This window comes from Pristiophorus japonicus, unplaced genomic scaffold, assembly GCF_044704955.1.
Source record: "Pristiophorus japonicus isolate sPriJap1 unplaced genomic scaffold, sPriJap1.hap1 HAP1_SCAFFOLD_288, whole genome shotgun sequence".
Lineage (NCBI taxonomy): Eukaryota > Metazoa > Chordata > Chondrichthyes > Pristiophoridae > Pristiophorus > Pristiophorus japonicus.
In genome coordinates, this window is record NW_027252646.1 from 753,762 (window position 1) to 769,593 (window position 15,832).

Here is a 15,832-nt window from a genome sequence, read left to right on the forward strand (position 1 = left end):
ACTCTGATAAAGAACAATACATTACACATTCAAAGGGGGTGTACAGTAAAATGACACCTCCCACCTCCCCATACCTAATCCTAGCTAGGTTAGACTCCAGGGCAGGCAGGGACTATGCTTACCATCCTTTCTGGTCAGTTAGCGGTAGTTCACGGTTTCGGGGTTCCTTGAATTGTGTAGGTTCTGCTTGCCGTACCCCGAACGTTGGAGAAGACTTCTAGCTGCACAATCTTCAGTTGGGTTGAGTCCACTGATGCGGTAAAGCACGTTTTGGATCTATGGGGTAAGTACCCGGTTTTCTTCGTTAGAAATAGGTTCAAAGTCTCTTTAGGTAATGTTTTCACCTGTTGGTAGTCAGGACTTAGATTGTAGATTGGAAACTTTCGATTCTTCGGTATCTTCCAGTTGGAGTTTATTTGGAGTTTGGTCGATCGCGGTGGTTTTTCATTGATACCACGTTGGCTGTGGTCAGTTGTTGCCGTGGTGGTGATGTTCTTCCTTCAGGACTTCAGGACTTCGAGGCTGGAGAAGTTAGTTTACAACAGTCGCGTTGGTTTCTCTCCCTTCTTGATGACACAAGCGTGGTCTCGGTTGTTTGGCAAAGTATGTCACACCCTCTGTTAAAACAGGGGCCAGTTATACGGTTTGAGTGGTTCTAATCTTCACACCAAATCAGTCCAGGATTCTTTGATTGAATTTGGCGGGCTTGACTCTTCTTTGTAATATTTTGGAGGGCTCGTTCAAAGTTAACATGTTTTGTGTGGGTTGATGTTCGATAAACTGTTTCCTGATGGAAATATTAGTTTGGTAATCGCAATGTCCTTTTGTGCTTAGTTGCTCGTATACAGGCTGGATTGGGCCTCTTGGTGATGTATATGCTGAAATGGTTTTCCAGATTCAGGTTGATGGTTGGCTATCTCTGGGTTATTTGTTGTAATGTTAATGTCTCTTGTGGAGAAGGATTCTCGAATACCCATTTCTCCAGACAAGTTATGTTAGTCCCAACACCCAGACAGTCTCAATAATCAAGTTGTCTCCTGTCAGTTATTTAGGCCCGCACACAGCCTTGAATGTGTCTTTAAAAATTCCAAAAGTCGACTCAAGTTCGTAGTTTCTTCCATAAGCACTTTAGTGTTCCAAACTTTCCAATCGATAGTCCCAAATTAAATATCGTTTTGAATGAGCCCAAACACTGTGAGGGGGTTCATCTGAATGTTGCATCCTTTCAAGGGGGAAGAGAGTGGGAGGAAAGAGAGACAGGTGTCCAAATACTAAAATTAGACTGCAGTGAGATTTGAACTCACAACCCCTGGTTGATAAAACCAGTGTTCTAACCCCTGAGCTATGGAGCCACCTGCTGTGAGAAAGACATGGGAAGGAGCAGGAAAGAGAGGGGAAGGGAAAAGAGAGAGTGGAAGGAGGGAGAGAGAGGGGAAGGGGAGAGAGTGGGGAAGGAGTGAGAGAGTAGGGAAGGAGAAAGAGAGGGAGGGGAATGGGAAAGGAGTGAGAGAGATGGAAGGGGAGACTGGTCTTTGGCCAGGGACTCCCAGGTGTCGGTTGGGATGTTGCACTTTATCAGGGAGGCTTTGAGGGTGTCCCTTGTAACGTTTCCTCTGCCCACCTTTGGCTCGCTTGCCGTGAAGGAGTTCCGAGTAGAGCGCTTGCTTTGGGAGTCTCGTGTCGGGGCATGCGGACCGCCCAGCAGATAGCTCTTGGTCGGCTGGTGCGGACACGATGGGCCGAAATGGTCTCCTTCCCTGCTGTAAGTTTCTATGAGTTGATGATATATCGGTGCCTCTGAGACTGGATGTGGAAAAGGTGGGATACAGACTGGGGGTGGGAAGTGAAAGTGCTGTGGGCAGATTGTAAAGTGCGGAGTGAGTGGTTCCTGTTGATGGTGTCGGCCTGTCGTCGATTGACGGTCAATTCAGTAACAGAAGCCAAAATTGAGTAGGCGCCAGTGAGATTTGAACCCACGACCCCTGGTTTACTAGACCAGTGCTCTAACCCCTGAGCTATGGAGCCACCTGTAACACCAACTCCTGTTTGCATCTTACTATTGTTAACAAGGAGGTGGGGCCCAAATAATCATTCTCGGTGATTCATCCCTGAACATTGACAGAATCTTACAGCACACAAGGAGGGCCATTCGGCCCATCGTGTCTGTGTCGGCTCTGTGAGAGAGATTAGTGCTTGGAAGTTGTAAAAGGAGGGAGAGAGGGGAATGAGTGGGAGAGGGAATGGGAGAGAGAGGGGGAAGGAGTCAGCCAGAGGGTAATGGGAGAGAGCGTAATGGGAGAGAGTGAGTGGGGGAGGGGAGCAAGATGGGAAGTCGAGAGAGGGAGGAGGCAGGTGAGAGAGAAAGGAAGGGGAGAGAGAGGGAGCAGGGGAGAATCTGAAAAGAAAGGCAAAAGAGTGAGAGAGAGGAGGGAGAGGAGAGAGGGGAAGGGGAGAGAGAGGGAAAGGGGAGAGAGATGGGAAGTCGAGAGAGGGAGGAGGCAGGAGAGAGAGAAAGGAAGGGGAGAGAGAGGGAGCAGGGGAGAATCTGAAAAGAAAGGCAAAAGAGGGAGAGAGAGGAGTGAGGAGAGGGAGCGGAAGGAGAGAGAGGGGAAGGGGAGAGAGAGAGGGAAAGGGGAGAGAGAGATGGAGAAAGTGAGATTGCGGGAAAGTGAGAGAGGAGTTAAAAAAAAAAAGTCCAACGGGTCGTGATCTGGAAAGCAGAGAGACAGGGAAAGGTGTGAGGGGAGCCTGTAGTTACAGGGTCAATCTCAGAGCTGTTTAATATTTATAATCAATGCCTTTGTGAATTGACGGTGAATTTAAATACTGAGCTAATTTTGAGTAGGTTGCAGTGAGATTTGAACCCACGATACCTGGTTTACTAAATACTGTTTGAAGAATGAGGAGGGGGTCAGTGAAACACTCAGATTGTGTCTCATCCCCCAGACTCCTGCCTCCGTCTCTTCAATATTCACTTCTCAACATCGATATATCGGGTCTTTCACGAAGTAAAACATCCCAAGGCAACTCAGTCACACTCTGGCTCTGTCTCTCTTTCTCTCTGTCTCTCTCTCTTTCTTTCTGTCTCTCACCTTCTCACTTTGTACCTCGAGCGGGGAGGCTAGAGCGGGGGAAGGGGAGAGAGAGGGAGAAGGGGAGAGAGGGGGGGGATGGGAGAGATGGGGAGGGGAAGAGTCTGATGGGAAAGGGGAGAGCGAGAGCGAGGGAGTGAAAGGGAGGATGGAGGGGATGCAGACTGCGGAGGGGAGGGAGAAGGAGAGGGTGGGGAGAGAGAGAGGAGGGGAGAAAATGAAAAGGGAGAGGGGAAGGAGTGAGCGAGAGGGGAATGGGAGAGAGAGGGGTAAGGCGAGAGCGAGAGAGGGGAGGGGAAAGAGAGGGAAGGTGAGAGAGAGTGGGGGGAAGGTGAAAGTGATGTTAAGAGGAGTGATGGGGAAGGAGTGAGAGAGAGAGGGGAAGGAGTGAGAGAGTGAGGCAGCGGAGGGAGAAAGGGGAAGGGGAGAGAGGGAGAAGGGGAGAATCTGAAAGGAAAGGGAAAGGAGAGAGAGAGAGGAGGGAGTGGAGGAAAGGGAGCGGAGAAGGAGGAGGGAGAGGGAGAGTGGAAAGGCAGAGTCGGAAGGGGAGAGAGTGGGACGGGAAGAGGGTGAGGCAAGGGAGGGGAAAGGGGGAGAGGGGAATGAGTGAGAGACGGGGAAAGCGAGATAGCGGGAAAGTGAGAGAGGAATAAAAAGATGTGGAACGGGTCGTGATTGTTGTGTACACATGTAAACGTCACCAATATGTAAGACTTGCCACTAGGGGGCACACCTGTGGGAGACCCAATGCTCACCTGTACACCCTGGGACAAGCAGGTATATAAGGTGACTCACCATACTGCTTCCCCACCCTGGAGTCTGAATAAAGAGCACAAGGTCACCACAGTTTGAGCTTGCAATACAGTCCTGTGGATTTATTCTGAACATCACTCACTGGCGACGAGTAACGGAGCACCAACCTTCACACGGTAATGGCTGCCGTTGGTCTTGTTGAGGGATTTGTTGAGGGTGATGATTTGGGAAGCCTTCGTTGAGCGTCCCGACCGGTACTACGTCGCCAATGAACAGGACGAGGCTGAGAGAGGGCGATCAAGACCAGGGCGATTCTCCTCACCGTATGTGGGTCTCCGATATACGGCCTGCTCAAAAACCTGCTGGCACCGGTCAAACCAGAGGAGAAGACTTACACAGAGCTGTGTGTGCTGGTGTGGGAACGCCTCAAGCCGAAGGAGAGCACCTTAAAGGCCAGGTATCACTTTTACACCCACCGGCGCTCCCAGGGCCAGAAGATTCCTTGCGGGGCAGTACGGTTTTTGCGGGATCTTTGCGGGAAATGTTGCCGAACGGTTTCGTGCTCGGAATCGGTCACGTGGTCATCCTTCGCAAGCTGCTGTCTGCCGGATCCCGGGATAAACGGGTCCTTTTCGGAATGGGAGGCAGTGACTAGTGGAGTACCGCAGGGCTCAGTGTTGGGACCCCAGCTATTTACAATATACATCAATGATTTAGATGAAGGAATTGAGTGTAATATCTCCAAGTTTGCAGATGACACTAAGCTGGGTGGCAGTGTGAGCTGTGAGGAGGATGCTAAGAGGCTGCAGGGTGACTTGGACAGGTTAGGTGAGTGGGCAAATGCATGGCAGATGCAGTATAATGTGGATAAATGTGAGGTTATCCACTTTGGGGGCAAAAACAGGAAGGCAGAATATTATCTGAATGGTGACAGATTAGAAAAAGGGGAGGTGCAACGAGACCTGGGTGTCATGGTTCATCAGTCATTGAAAGTTGGCATGCAGGTACAGCAGGCGGTGAAGAAGTCAAATGGTATGTTGGCCTTCATCGCGAGGGGATTTGAGTATAGGAGCAGGGAGGTCTTACTGCAGTTGTACAGGGCCTTGGTGAGGCCTCACCTGGAATATTGTGTTCAGTTTTGGTCTCCTAATCTGAGGAAGGACATTCTTGCTATTGAGGGAGTGCAGTGAAGGTTCACCAGACTGATTCCTGGGATGGCTGGACTGATATATGAGGAGAGACTGGATAAACTGGACCATTATACACTGGAGTTTAGAAGGATGAGAGGGGATCTCATAGAAACATATAAGATTCTGACGGGAGTGGACAGGTTAGATGCAGGAAGAATGTTCCCGATGGTGGGGAAGTCCAGAACCAGGGGACACAGTCTTAGGATAAGGGGCAGGCCATTTAGGACTGAGATGAGGAGAAACTTCTTCACTCAGAGAGTTGTTAACCTGTGGAATTCCCTGCCGCAGAGAGTTGTTGAGGTCAGTTCATTGGATATATTCAAGAGGGAGTTAGATATGGCCCTTACGGCGAAAGGGATCAAGGGGTGTGGAGAGAAAGCAGGAAAGGGGTACTGAGGTGAATGATCAGCCATGATCTTATTGAATGGTGGTGCAGGCTCGAAGGGCCGAATGGCCTGCTCCTGCACCTATTTTCTCTGTTTCTATGTTTCTATCTGAGCAAGGCCATCACGACAGCCCAGGCCTTCATATCCACGAGCGATAACACGAAACAGATTCGAAGCTCACCGGCAAGTACTGTGCATAAAATAATGTATTCAGCAGGCAGAACGGCACAGGACAGGGCCCACATGACCGCAGAGGCCAGACCTAGGCCTCGAGTGACTCAGAGTCCGCCGTGGGCCGTGAATGCGTATCCATTAGCACCATGTTGGCCCTGCTGGGGTCAGCCATCGAGCCCATCAATGTCGATTCAAGCCCTGTGTGTGCAAGGGCCGTGGAACAATGGGGCACCTCCAGCGAATGTGCAAACGGTCTGTGACTCACCACGTGGCAGAGTCAGGAGAGGACCATCGATCCAGCGAGGGTCACGCTGAACGAGCAGGAGAGGCAACTCAACCTGAGGCTGAAGGGGAAGTACATGGGGTACACACCTTCACCACCAAAAGCCCTCCGATAATGTGAAAAGTTGGACCTAACGGTACTCCAGTCTCCATGGAACTAGACACGGGGGCGAGTCAATCAATAATGAGCCAGAAGGCATTCGAGAGGCTGTGGAGGGGGGCGACAGAGCACAATGACCCAAGCTGATCCCGATTCAGGCAAAGCTGGGCACCTACACCAAGGAACTGAGACCAGTTATTGGTAGTGCGGGCATAAGGGTATCCCATGAGGGAGCGGTGCGCGATTTACCTCTGTGGATTGTTTCAGGTGATGGGCCAATGCTGCTTGGTAGAAGGTGGATGGGGAAGATTCGATGGAACTGGGAAGACCTCTGTGTACCTTCTCTGGCGAACAACCTCTCCCCTTGCTCAAAGGCTGAGCAAGCCCCCCACCTTCAGCTGAACCAGGCGTCGAAGTGCAGATCCATTTGCAGACCCCCGAGGCACAGGCCGCTCGTCGCGACCACCAGGAGGCGAAGATCAACCGAGCAGCGGTTACAGACGGGGGTACCCAGCACCCGAAGCCGACGACCTCTTGGCGGCGACGGAAGAGGCTCCAGGTCGACCAAGCGGAGCGGGGCTCCGGCCGAAACCATCCGAATGTGTCTTCCCGACGCCAGAGGCGGGAATCCCTGGGGAGGAAGATGGCGGCAGTCGAGAGAAGCGTCCAGACCACGGGTCGAGAGAAACGTCCAGACCACGGGATGTGGCCGCAACGGAACAGAGGCATGTGTTGGCCAGCGAGGAAGGCCACTGGGTTTGGGGCAAAGGTAAAGGGGGGGGGCCGCTGAGAAGGCCAGGAACCCACTATGTCCCAATAAGTTGTTTGCACTGTGGAACCCATGTGAGCGTTCTTTCACAGCCAATGGTGTACTATCATATGGGGTCGGGGGTACGTTAAAACAAGCCAAAGTAGCGGGCAAACACCAACCGGTCGTATATGTATCTGACAAAGTACTTGTAGCAAGTGATGTGTTATCACATTACGGCCTGCTCACGGCGAACCGCCAGACGGGAGTGTTGTACACCAAGCCAAAGTAGCGGGCGAGCCCTAACCGGTTGTATATGTATCTAACAGTTGTATATGTATCGGTGCTGTGACCACAACTGTTTACAATATACATAGATGACCTGGAAGAGGGGACAGAGTGTAGTGTAACAAAATTTGCGGATGACACAAAGATTAGTGGGAAAGCGGGTTGTGTAGAGGACACAGAGAGGCTGCAAAGAGATTTCGATAGGTTAAGCGAGTGGGCTAAGGTTTGGCAGATGGAATACAATGTCGGAAAGTGTGAGGTCATTCACCTTGGGAAAAAAAACAATAAAAGGGAATATTATTTGAATGGGGAGAAATTACAACATGCTGCAGTGCAGAGGGACCTGGGGGGTCCTTGTGCATGAAACTCTTTTGAGAAATGCTACCAACCGGTTTCCAAACATGGTCTGTTGGCGTGTTAAGGTCAACGTGATAACCACTACACTACGGAAACGTTGTTCCAAAAAGTTAGTTTGCAGGTGCAGCAGGTAATCAGGAAGGCGAATGGGATGTTGGCCTTCATTGCGATAGGGATGGAGTACAAAAGCAGGGAGGTCCTGCTGCAACTGTACAGGGTATTGGTGAGGCTGCACCTGGAGTACTGCATGCAGTTTTGGTCACCTTACTTAAGGAAGGATATACTGGCTTTGGAGGGGGTACAGAGACGATTCACTCGGCTGATTCCGGAGATGAGGGGGTTACCTTATGATGATAGATTGAGTAGACTGGGTCTTTACTTGTTGGAGTTCAGAAGGATGAGGGGTGATCTTATAGAAACATTTAAAATCATGAAAGGGATAGACAAGATAGAGGCAGAGAGGTTGTTTCCACTGGTCGGGGAGACTAGAACTAGGGGGCACAGCCTCAAAATACGGGGGGAGCCAATTTAAAGCCCAGTTGAGAAGGAATTTCTCCTCCCAGAGGGTTGTGAATCTGTGGAATTCTCTGCCCAAGGAAGCAGTTGAGGCTAGCTCATTGAATGTATTCAAGTCACAGATAGATAGATTTTTAACCAATAAGGGAATTAAGGGTTCCGGGGAGCGGGCGGGTAAGTGGAGCTGAGTCCACGGCCAGATCAGCCATGATCTTGTTGAATGGCGGAGCAGGCTCGAGGGGCTAGATGGCCTACTCCTGTTCCTAATTCTCATGTTCTTATGTTCTTATAAGTGTTCGTAGCAAGTGATGTGTTACCACACGAGGTCGGGAGTGTTGTACACCAAACCAAAGTAGCGGGCGAGCCTCAGCCGGTTGGACATGTATCCTGTAAGTTACCCAAGGCAGTAGCCTGCGTTCATGGGGCAAAAGAGAGGCACCAACAGGGGTCCCAATATGTGCCCGAGTCAGACAAGCTGCCCATCCCACAGTTTTGGGAGAGCAGAGGCAGCATTATCAAGGCTTTGTTTGGAATATGTCTAACACTGTCTGTGCTCTGTAACATGATCCGCCACGGGCCAGGCACTGAGAATGGCGCTGATGCCCTCAGTTGACCAACCTTGCCCACCCCCCCCGGGGTGGAAACGGCGCAGCCCACAGACCTGCTCGTTGTTACGGAAGTGCGAGAAAGCGATGGGTCCACCGTAAGGGCCCCCTCAGTTTAGGCCCTGGACCAGCCAGGGTCCCACATTACCGCCTGCTCACGGCGAACCGCCAGACGGGAGTGTTGCAGCTTATCCGTCGCAAAGACGTAATGCTCATCCCATCAGATTGCCCCCCGCCCTGTGGGACAAACCCTGCAACGTGTTACAAAGAAAGGCAGGGAGGCTACACACAGTCGGTGGTGCGGGAACCTCCGTACTACGTCCCAGGATCCACGGGGGACCACACGGCCTCCCGCTACCACTGAAAGTCTCAGGGCCGTATCGGCCCATCCTGGGCTCTCCAGGCCTTAGGGTCAGCGACAATAGTCCGCAGCGGGCAGCCCAGATCACCAAGCCGAGCACCACACGTGTCGCGGTAGACTCCCTACAGACCCCGGCTGTCCCGGGTTGCTACGCAGTCACCGGACAGAGTCGCTCAGGACCGAGCCTTCCGTCTGCTATCAGCAGAGAATGCACCATGATCGTACGGCCCCCCTCCACACCACATCAGAATAAGTGACGTGGACAATATTCAGGGCCCCCAGATGGGGCCGAGAGCACTGTGTGAGACAAAGAGGGGAATGGAGTGTGTGTGTGTGTGTGATGAAAATGGAGTGTTTGGTTGTGAAACCATGTACTGAGCAAACGCAGAAAGCGTTTGGACCAGACCAGACTGCAAACTATCGATAAGCAGGCCACCATTGTGAAAGGACCTGGCCACGTCTGTCCCATCACACCAGGCACTCGGCCGGGCAGCAACGTTCCGACCAACTCACCCAGGCCAGGAATTCAAATCAGGTGATCGACCCGGGGACACAGGGCGTCATATCGCCTCAACTTGCACATAACTGGTACATAAGCCTTTGGAGGGGTGGGCGGGGGGGGAGTGATGTTATGTATGCACCAAAACCTCACCAATATGTAAGACTTGCCACTAGGGGGCACACCTGTGGGAGGCCTAAGGGTCACTTGTGCACCCTGGGACAAGCAGGTACATAAGGTGATCCACCATGCTGCTTCCCCACTCTGGGGTCTCAATAAAGAGACCAAGGTCACAATAGTTTCAGCTTACGATACGGTCCCGTGGATTTATTCTGAACATAACAGTGATGGAGAGGGCAGAGAAAAGTGCTGTACCTGCATGCCAACTTTCAATGACTGATGTACCATGACACCCAGGTCTCGTTGCACCTCCCCTTTTCCTAATCTGCCGCCATTCAGATAATATTCTGCCTTCATGTTTTTGCCCCCAAAGTGGATAACCTCACATTTATCCACATTATACTGCATCTGCCATGCATTTGCCCACTCACCTAACCTGTCCAAGTCACCCAACACACTTTTAGTGTCCTCCCCACAGCTCACACTGCCACCCAGTTGGAGATATTACACTCAATTCCCTCATCCAAATCATTAATGTATATTGTAAATAGCTGGGGTCCCAGCACTGAGCCCTGCGGCACCCCACTAGTCACTGCCTGCCATTCTGAAAACGACCCGTTTATCCCGATTCTTTGCTTCCTGTCTGCCAACCAGTTCTCTATCCACGTCAATACATTACCCCCAATACCATGTGCTTTAATTTTGCACACAATCTCTTGTGTGGGACCTTGTCAAAAGCCTTTTGAAAGTCCAAATACACCACATCCACTGGTTCTCCCTTGTCCACTCTACGAGTTACATCCTCAAAAAATTCGAGAAGATTTGTCTGGCATGATTTCCCTTTCATAAACCCATGCTGACTTGGATCGATCCTGTCACTGCTTTCCAAATGTGCTGCTTTTTCATGTTTAATAATTGATTCCATCATTTTCCCCACTACCGATGTCAGGCTAACCGGTCTTTAATTACCCGCTTTCTCTCTCCCTCCTTTTTTAAACAGCGGCATAACATTAGTTACCCTCCAGTCCATAGGAACTGATCCAGAGTCGATAGACTGTTGGAAAATGATCACCAATGCATCCACTATTTTGAGGGCCACTTCCTTAAGTACTCTAGGATGCAGACTATCAGGCCCTGGGGATTTATCAGCCTTCAATCCCATCAATTTCCCAAACACAAGTTCCCACCTAATACGGATATCCTTCAGTTCCCCCTTCTCACTGGACCCTCAGTCCCCTAGTACTTCCGGAAACTTATTTGTGTCTTCCTTCGTGAAGACAGAACCAAAGTATTTGTTTAACTGGTCTGCCATTTCTTTGTTCCCCATTATAAATTCACCTGAATCTGACTGCAAGGGATCTATGTTTGTCGTCACTAATCTTTTTCGAAGCTTTTGCAGTCAGTTTTTATGTTGCCTGCAAGCTTCCTCTCATACTCTATTTTCCCCCTCCTGGTTAAACCCTTTGTCCTCCTCTGCTGTATTACAAAATTTTCCCAGTCCTCAGGTTTGCTGCTTTTTCTGGCCAATTTATATGCCTCTTCCTTGGATTTAACACTATCCTTCATTTCCCTTGTGAGCCACATTCCCCATTTTATTTTTACTCCAGATAGGGATGTGTAATTGTTGGAGTTCATCCATGTGATCTTTAAATGTTGGCCATTATCAATCCAACATCAACCCTTTAAGGGTCACTGGCCAGTCTATTCACATCTCACACCATCAAAGTTATCTTTCCTGAACTTCAAGGCCCTCATCTCTGAATTAACTCTGTCACTCTCCATCTTAATAAAGTATTTGACCCATATTTACAATTCAAGCCCTTGCTAATTTAAATACTGAGCTAATTCTGAGTTGGCCCCAGTGAGATTTGAACCCACGACCCCTGATATAATAGACCAGTGCTCTAACCCCTGAGCTATGGAACCACCTGCCCTGGGCTGTGGGTCATTCCCCAGTTAGTGCTGTGTGTTTGAAGAATGAGGAGGGGTCAGTGAAACGCTCAGATTGTGTCTCATCCCCCAGACTCCAGCCTCCGTCTCTTCAATATTCGCCTCTCAACATCGATATATCGGGTCTTTCACGTAGTAAAACATCCCAAAACAACTCAGTCACACTCTGCCTCAATCTCTCTGTCTCTCTGTCTTTCTCTCTGTCTCTCTGTCTCTCAGTCTCTTGATCTCTCTCTCTCTCTCTCTCTCTCTCTCTCACTGTCTCTCTCTTTCTGTGCAGAGCGGAGGAAGGGGAGAGAGGGAGAAGGGGAGAATTGTTGAGATGGGGAGGGGGAGAATCTGATGGGAAAGGGGAGAGCGAGAGCGAGGGAAGGAGAGAAAGTGAGGAGGGAGGAGAGTGGAGACAGGTGAGGGGAGGGAGAAGGAGAGGGAAGATAGAGCGAGGAGGGGAGAAAATGAAAAGGGAGAGAGGAAGGAGTGAGCGAGAGGGGGAAGGGAGAGAGAGCAGAATGGGGAGCGAGGGGGGAAGGAGAGGGAGAGAGGGGGGAAGCTGAGAGAGAGGGGGAAGAGGAGAAAGATCAGCAAGGAGAGAGCAGAAGGGGCGAGATAGGTGAAAGGATAGAGAGTGAGGGGAGAGAGGGGAAGGAGTGAGAGATGGGGAAAGAGAGATAGCAGGAGAGAGGGTAAAAAGATGCAGAACAGATTGTGATGGGGAAGGAAGAGAGAGGTTTGGAAGGGTAGAGAGAAGCCTGTTTTTCAAGGGTCGGTCTCAGAGCTGTTTAATATTTATAATTTAAGCCCTTGTTAATTGACAGTGCACTTAAATACTGAACTAATTTTGAGTAGGCCCCAGTAAGATTTGAACTCACAACCCTGGTTTATTGGACCAGTGCTCTAACCCCTGAGCTATGGAGCCACCTGCTCTGAGAAAGACAGGGGAAGGAGCAGGAAAGAGAGGGGAAGGGAAAAGAGAGAGTGCAAGGAGGAAGAGAGAGGGGAATTGTCATTTATTCAACCAGCATTTTAACCCATGTCTCATCTGACCAAAGTTGTACACTATGAGAACATTGACCACAAGGGGGTGAACTTGTGGGAGACACTCCTAACCTGGATCTTCAGGTATAAAAGTGGAAGCTCCACCCACTTCCATCACTTGAGTGCTGTGGAATAAAGGACAGGTCACAGACTGACCTTCTCTCAAGCATGGGCCTCGTGTGCATTTATACTGTGCAGTAAGGACGTATCAGGGAAGGGGAGAGAGAGAGAGGAGAGAGAGAGGGGAAGGGGAGAGAGAGGGGAAGGAGTGAGAGAGAGGGAAGGGGAGACAGGTAGGAAGAGTGAGGGGAAGGGAGAGGGAAGAGGGGGTAAGTGGAGAGAGTGTCTGGAATGGTGGGGAGAGAGTGGAAGGAGTGAGAGAGGGAAGGGGAGAGAGGGGGAAGGAGTGGTTAGCGGACAGAGGGGTTAGGGAGAGAAGTAAGATAGACGAGGAAGGAGAGAGAGGAAGGAGTGGGGAAAGAATGAAAGTAGAGAGGGAAGGGGAGAGCAAGAGGAGTGAGAGGGTGAGGCAAGGGAAGGGGGGAGAGGGGAATGAGTGAGAGACGGGGAAAGCGAGATAGCGGGAAAAAGATATAGAACAGGTCGTGATGAAGAAGGGAGAAAGAGATTTGGAAGGGGAAAGAGAATAGGGGGAAGGGAGCCTGTTGTTGCAGAGTCGGTCTTGGAGCTGTTTAATATTTATAATTAAAGCCCTTGTTAATTGAAATACTGAGCTAATTTTGAGTAGGCCCCAGTGAGATTTGAACCCACGACCCCTGGTTTACAAGACCAGTGCTCCAACCCCTGAGCTATGGAGCCACCTACTCTGTGAAAGACAGGGGAAGGAACAGGAAAGAGAGGGGAAGGGAAAAGAGAGAGTGCAAGGAGTGAGAGAGAGGGGGAAGGGGAGAGAGAGAGTGGGGAATGGGGGGAAGGGGAGAGAGAGTGGATGGAGTGAGAGATATCAATGGAAATTGACACGGGTGCATCCGTGAGTGTAATAGCGGAGTCGCTGTACATCGACAAATTGCGTGATTTCCAGCTTGAATGAGATGAGGAGTCCAAGTCATGTTTGACTATAAATACTCATCTATGCCGAAATCAATTTAATAGGCTACCGTTTGGAGTGTCTTCCGCCCCTGCCATATTCCAAGGGGTGATGAACCAGATTTTGCAAGGTATTGAAGGGTTAGTATGTTATTTAGATGACATACGAATTTCAGCATCAAATAGACAAATTCACAATAACATATTGAATGAAGTCCTCAAAAGGCTTGAGAAGCACAGAGTGCGCGTGTCTGCTCGTAAGTGTGAGTTATTTAAAAACTCAGTGGAGTACTTAGGGTACAGAGTAGACAAAGATGGTTTACATCCAACCATGGGAAAGCTGGATGCAATTAGAAATGCACCGACTCCCAGGGTGTGGCAAAGGCTACATATTGATTTTGCTGAGTTAGAAGGACAACAATTGTTCATTGTGATTGATAGCCATTCGAAGTGGGTTGAGGTGTTTCCAATGTGGAAAATAACAACAAGTAAAACAGTGGACATTTTACGAAAATTATTTTCTTCATTTGGCCTCCCTGAAGAAATTGTTTCAGATAATGGACCACAATTTCGTTCAGAAGAATTTGCACAATTCACGAGCAAAAATGGTGTGAAGCATACCAAGGTTCCACCATACCATCCTGCTTCGAATGGTGCAGCAGAGCACACTGTACAAATTGTAAAACGTGCCCTCACAAAACAAATGTTAGATCCAAATCCAAGGAAACGACAATTGTCATTGGATCACAAATTGGTTAATTTTTTGATTACATATTGAAATACTCCTCATACAACTACTGGTCGAACACCAGCAGAGTTGTTTCTCAAATGACAGCCACGAACCAGATTCTCGTTGTTAAAGCCAAATTTGGCACAGTCCGTAGAAGAGACACAATTAAGACAGAAAGAGAAGCATGATAGAGGTAGAGTAAAAGAGAGAAGTGTGAAATTGAACCAGAAGTTGAGAGTGAAGAACCATCACCATAAATGGTTAAAGTGGTTACCAGGAAGAGTGATGAAGATATGTGGTCCGCGCACATATTTGGGAAGGATGTTTGATAATGGGCAGGTTAGGTTTGTTCATATTGATCATATTTTACGTACAGACATGGAAGGAGTTGAAGGTGGGAATGATTCAATTATTTCTGACTTATCAGATAGTTTTGATACACCAGTAGCAAATCCTAAATCCAATGTACTGGAAACAAATCCAGGAGAGAATCAGAATGAAAGTCTGAGTCCGAGTCAGGAAAACAAAGAGCCTGACGTTAGAGTGAGTTCAAATGAAAATCAAGGAAATTCCGTGAGGAAAACGTTCTTCAGGATGAGCCTCGAATGAGTGTGAAATCGACACCATGTTTGGAAGGTTCTGTTCAAGAGCGAAGAAATCCTCTTCGAAACAGAAAACAAGTGGTAAAGTTAAATTTGTAAATATGGAAAAAAGAATAAGTTTATATCCTGTGTTATGTATAAACATGAAAGTTATGTATGATGTTTGTTATAATAACTTCTTCATTAAGGAGGGAGAAGTGCAATGTCTGTCAGCTTGTAATGTTTATAGCTCCACTCTGTGGATGTGGACGTATTGTGTACTGCAACTGCATAGTTAATAATAAACAGAACCAGGCAGATTTCCGGAGGCTTCCGAGAGAGCTGCCTGCCATGTTGGAAGCTGTGTGTGCTTATGCTCTGTGAATATATCACAGTGAGATAGCGGAAAAGGGAGAGAGGGGTAAAAGGATGTAAAATGGCAAAGGCAGATGGAGAGACAGTGTAAGCGAGACGAGAACTTGCAGTTCCATGGTCGGTCTCGGAGCTGTTTAATATTTATAATTAAAGACCTTGTTAATTGACAGTGAACTTAAATATTGAGCTGCTTTAGAATAGGCCCCAGTGAGCTTTGAACTCATAACCCCTGGTTTACAAGACCAGTGCTCTAACCCCTGAGCTATGGAACCACCTGCTCTGGGCTGTGGGTCATTCCCCAGTTAGTGCTGTGTGTTTGAAGAATGAGGAGGGGTCAGTGAAACGCTCAGATTGTGTCTCATCCCCCAGACTCCTGCCTCAGTCTCTTCAATATTCGCCTCTCAACATCGATATATCGGGTCTTTCACGTAGTAAAACATTCCAAGGCAACTCAGTCACACTCTGTCCCAATCTCTCAGTCTCTCTGTCGCTCACTATATCTCTCTCACGCTCTCTCTCTGTCTCTCCATCACTTTCTCTCTGTCGCTCTCTGTCTCTCGAGCTGGAAGGAGTTAGAGAGAGGCAAGGGGAAAGTCAGAAGGGAAAGGAGAGAGAGAGAGAGAGGGAGGAGAGAGATTGAGGA

The 15,832-nt window shown here is 49.2% G+C and overlaps 5 non-coding genes across 5 annotated transcripts; all 5 read right to left on the reverse strand.

Moving 5' to 3' along the window:
• Positions 1–1,952: 1,952 nt before the first annotated feature.
• On the reverse strand, positions 1,953–2,025 carry trnat-agu (transfer RNA threonine (anticodon AGU)). Its single transcript has one exon. It is a non-coding gene; the product is annotated as a tRNA-Thr (tRNA).
• A 9,299-nt stretch (positions 2,026–11,324) lies between these two features.
• Positions 11,325–11,397, reverse strand: trnan-auu (transfer RNA asparagine (anticodon AUU)). The gene has a single exon. It is a non-coding gene; the product is annotated as a tRNA-Asn (tRNA).
• Positions 11,398–12,265: 868 nt separating this feature from the next.
• On the reverse strand, positions 12,266–12,337 carry trnai-aau (transfer RNA isoleucine (anticodon AAU)). Its single transcript has one exon. It is a non-coding gene; the product is annotated as a tRNA-Ile (tRNA).
• Positions 12,338–13,202: 865 nt separating this feature from the next.
• trnat-ugu (transfer RNA threonine (anticodon UGU)) lies at positions 13,203–13,275 on the reverse strand. Its single transcript has one exon. It is a non-coding gene; the product is annotated as a tRNA-Thr (tRNA).
• Positions 13,276–15,388: 2,113 nt separating this feature from the next.
• trnat-ugu (transfer RNA threonine (anticodon UGU)) lies at positions 15,389–15,461 on the reverse strand. The gene has a single exon. It is a non-coding gene; the product is annotated as a tRNA-Thr (tRNA).
• Positions 15,462–15,832: the final 371 nt, after the last annotated feature.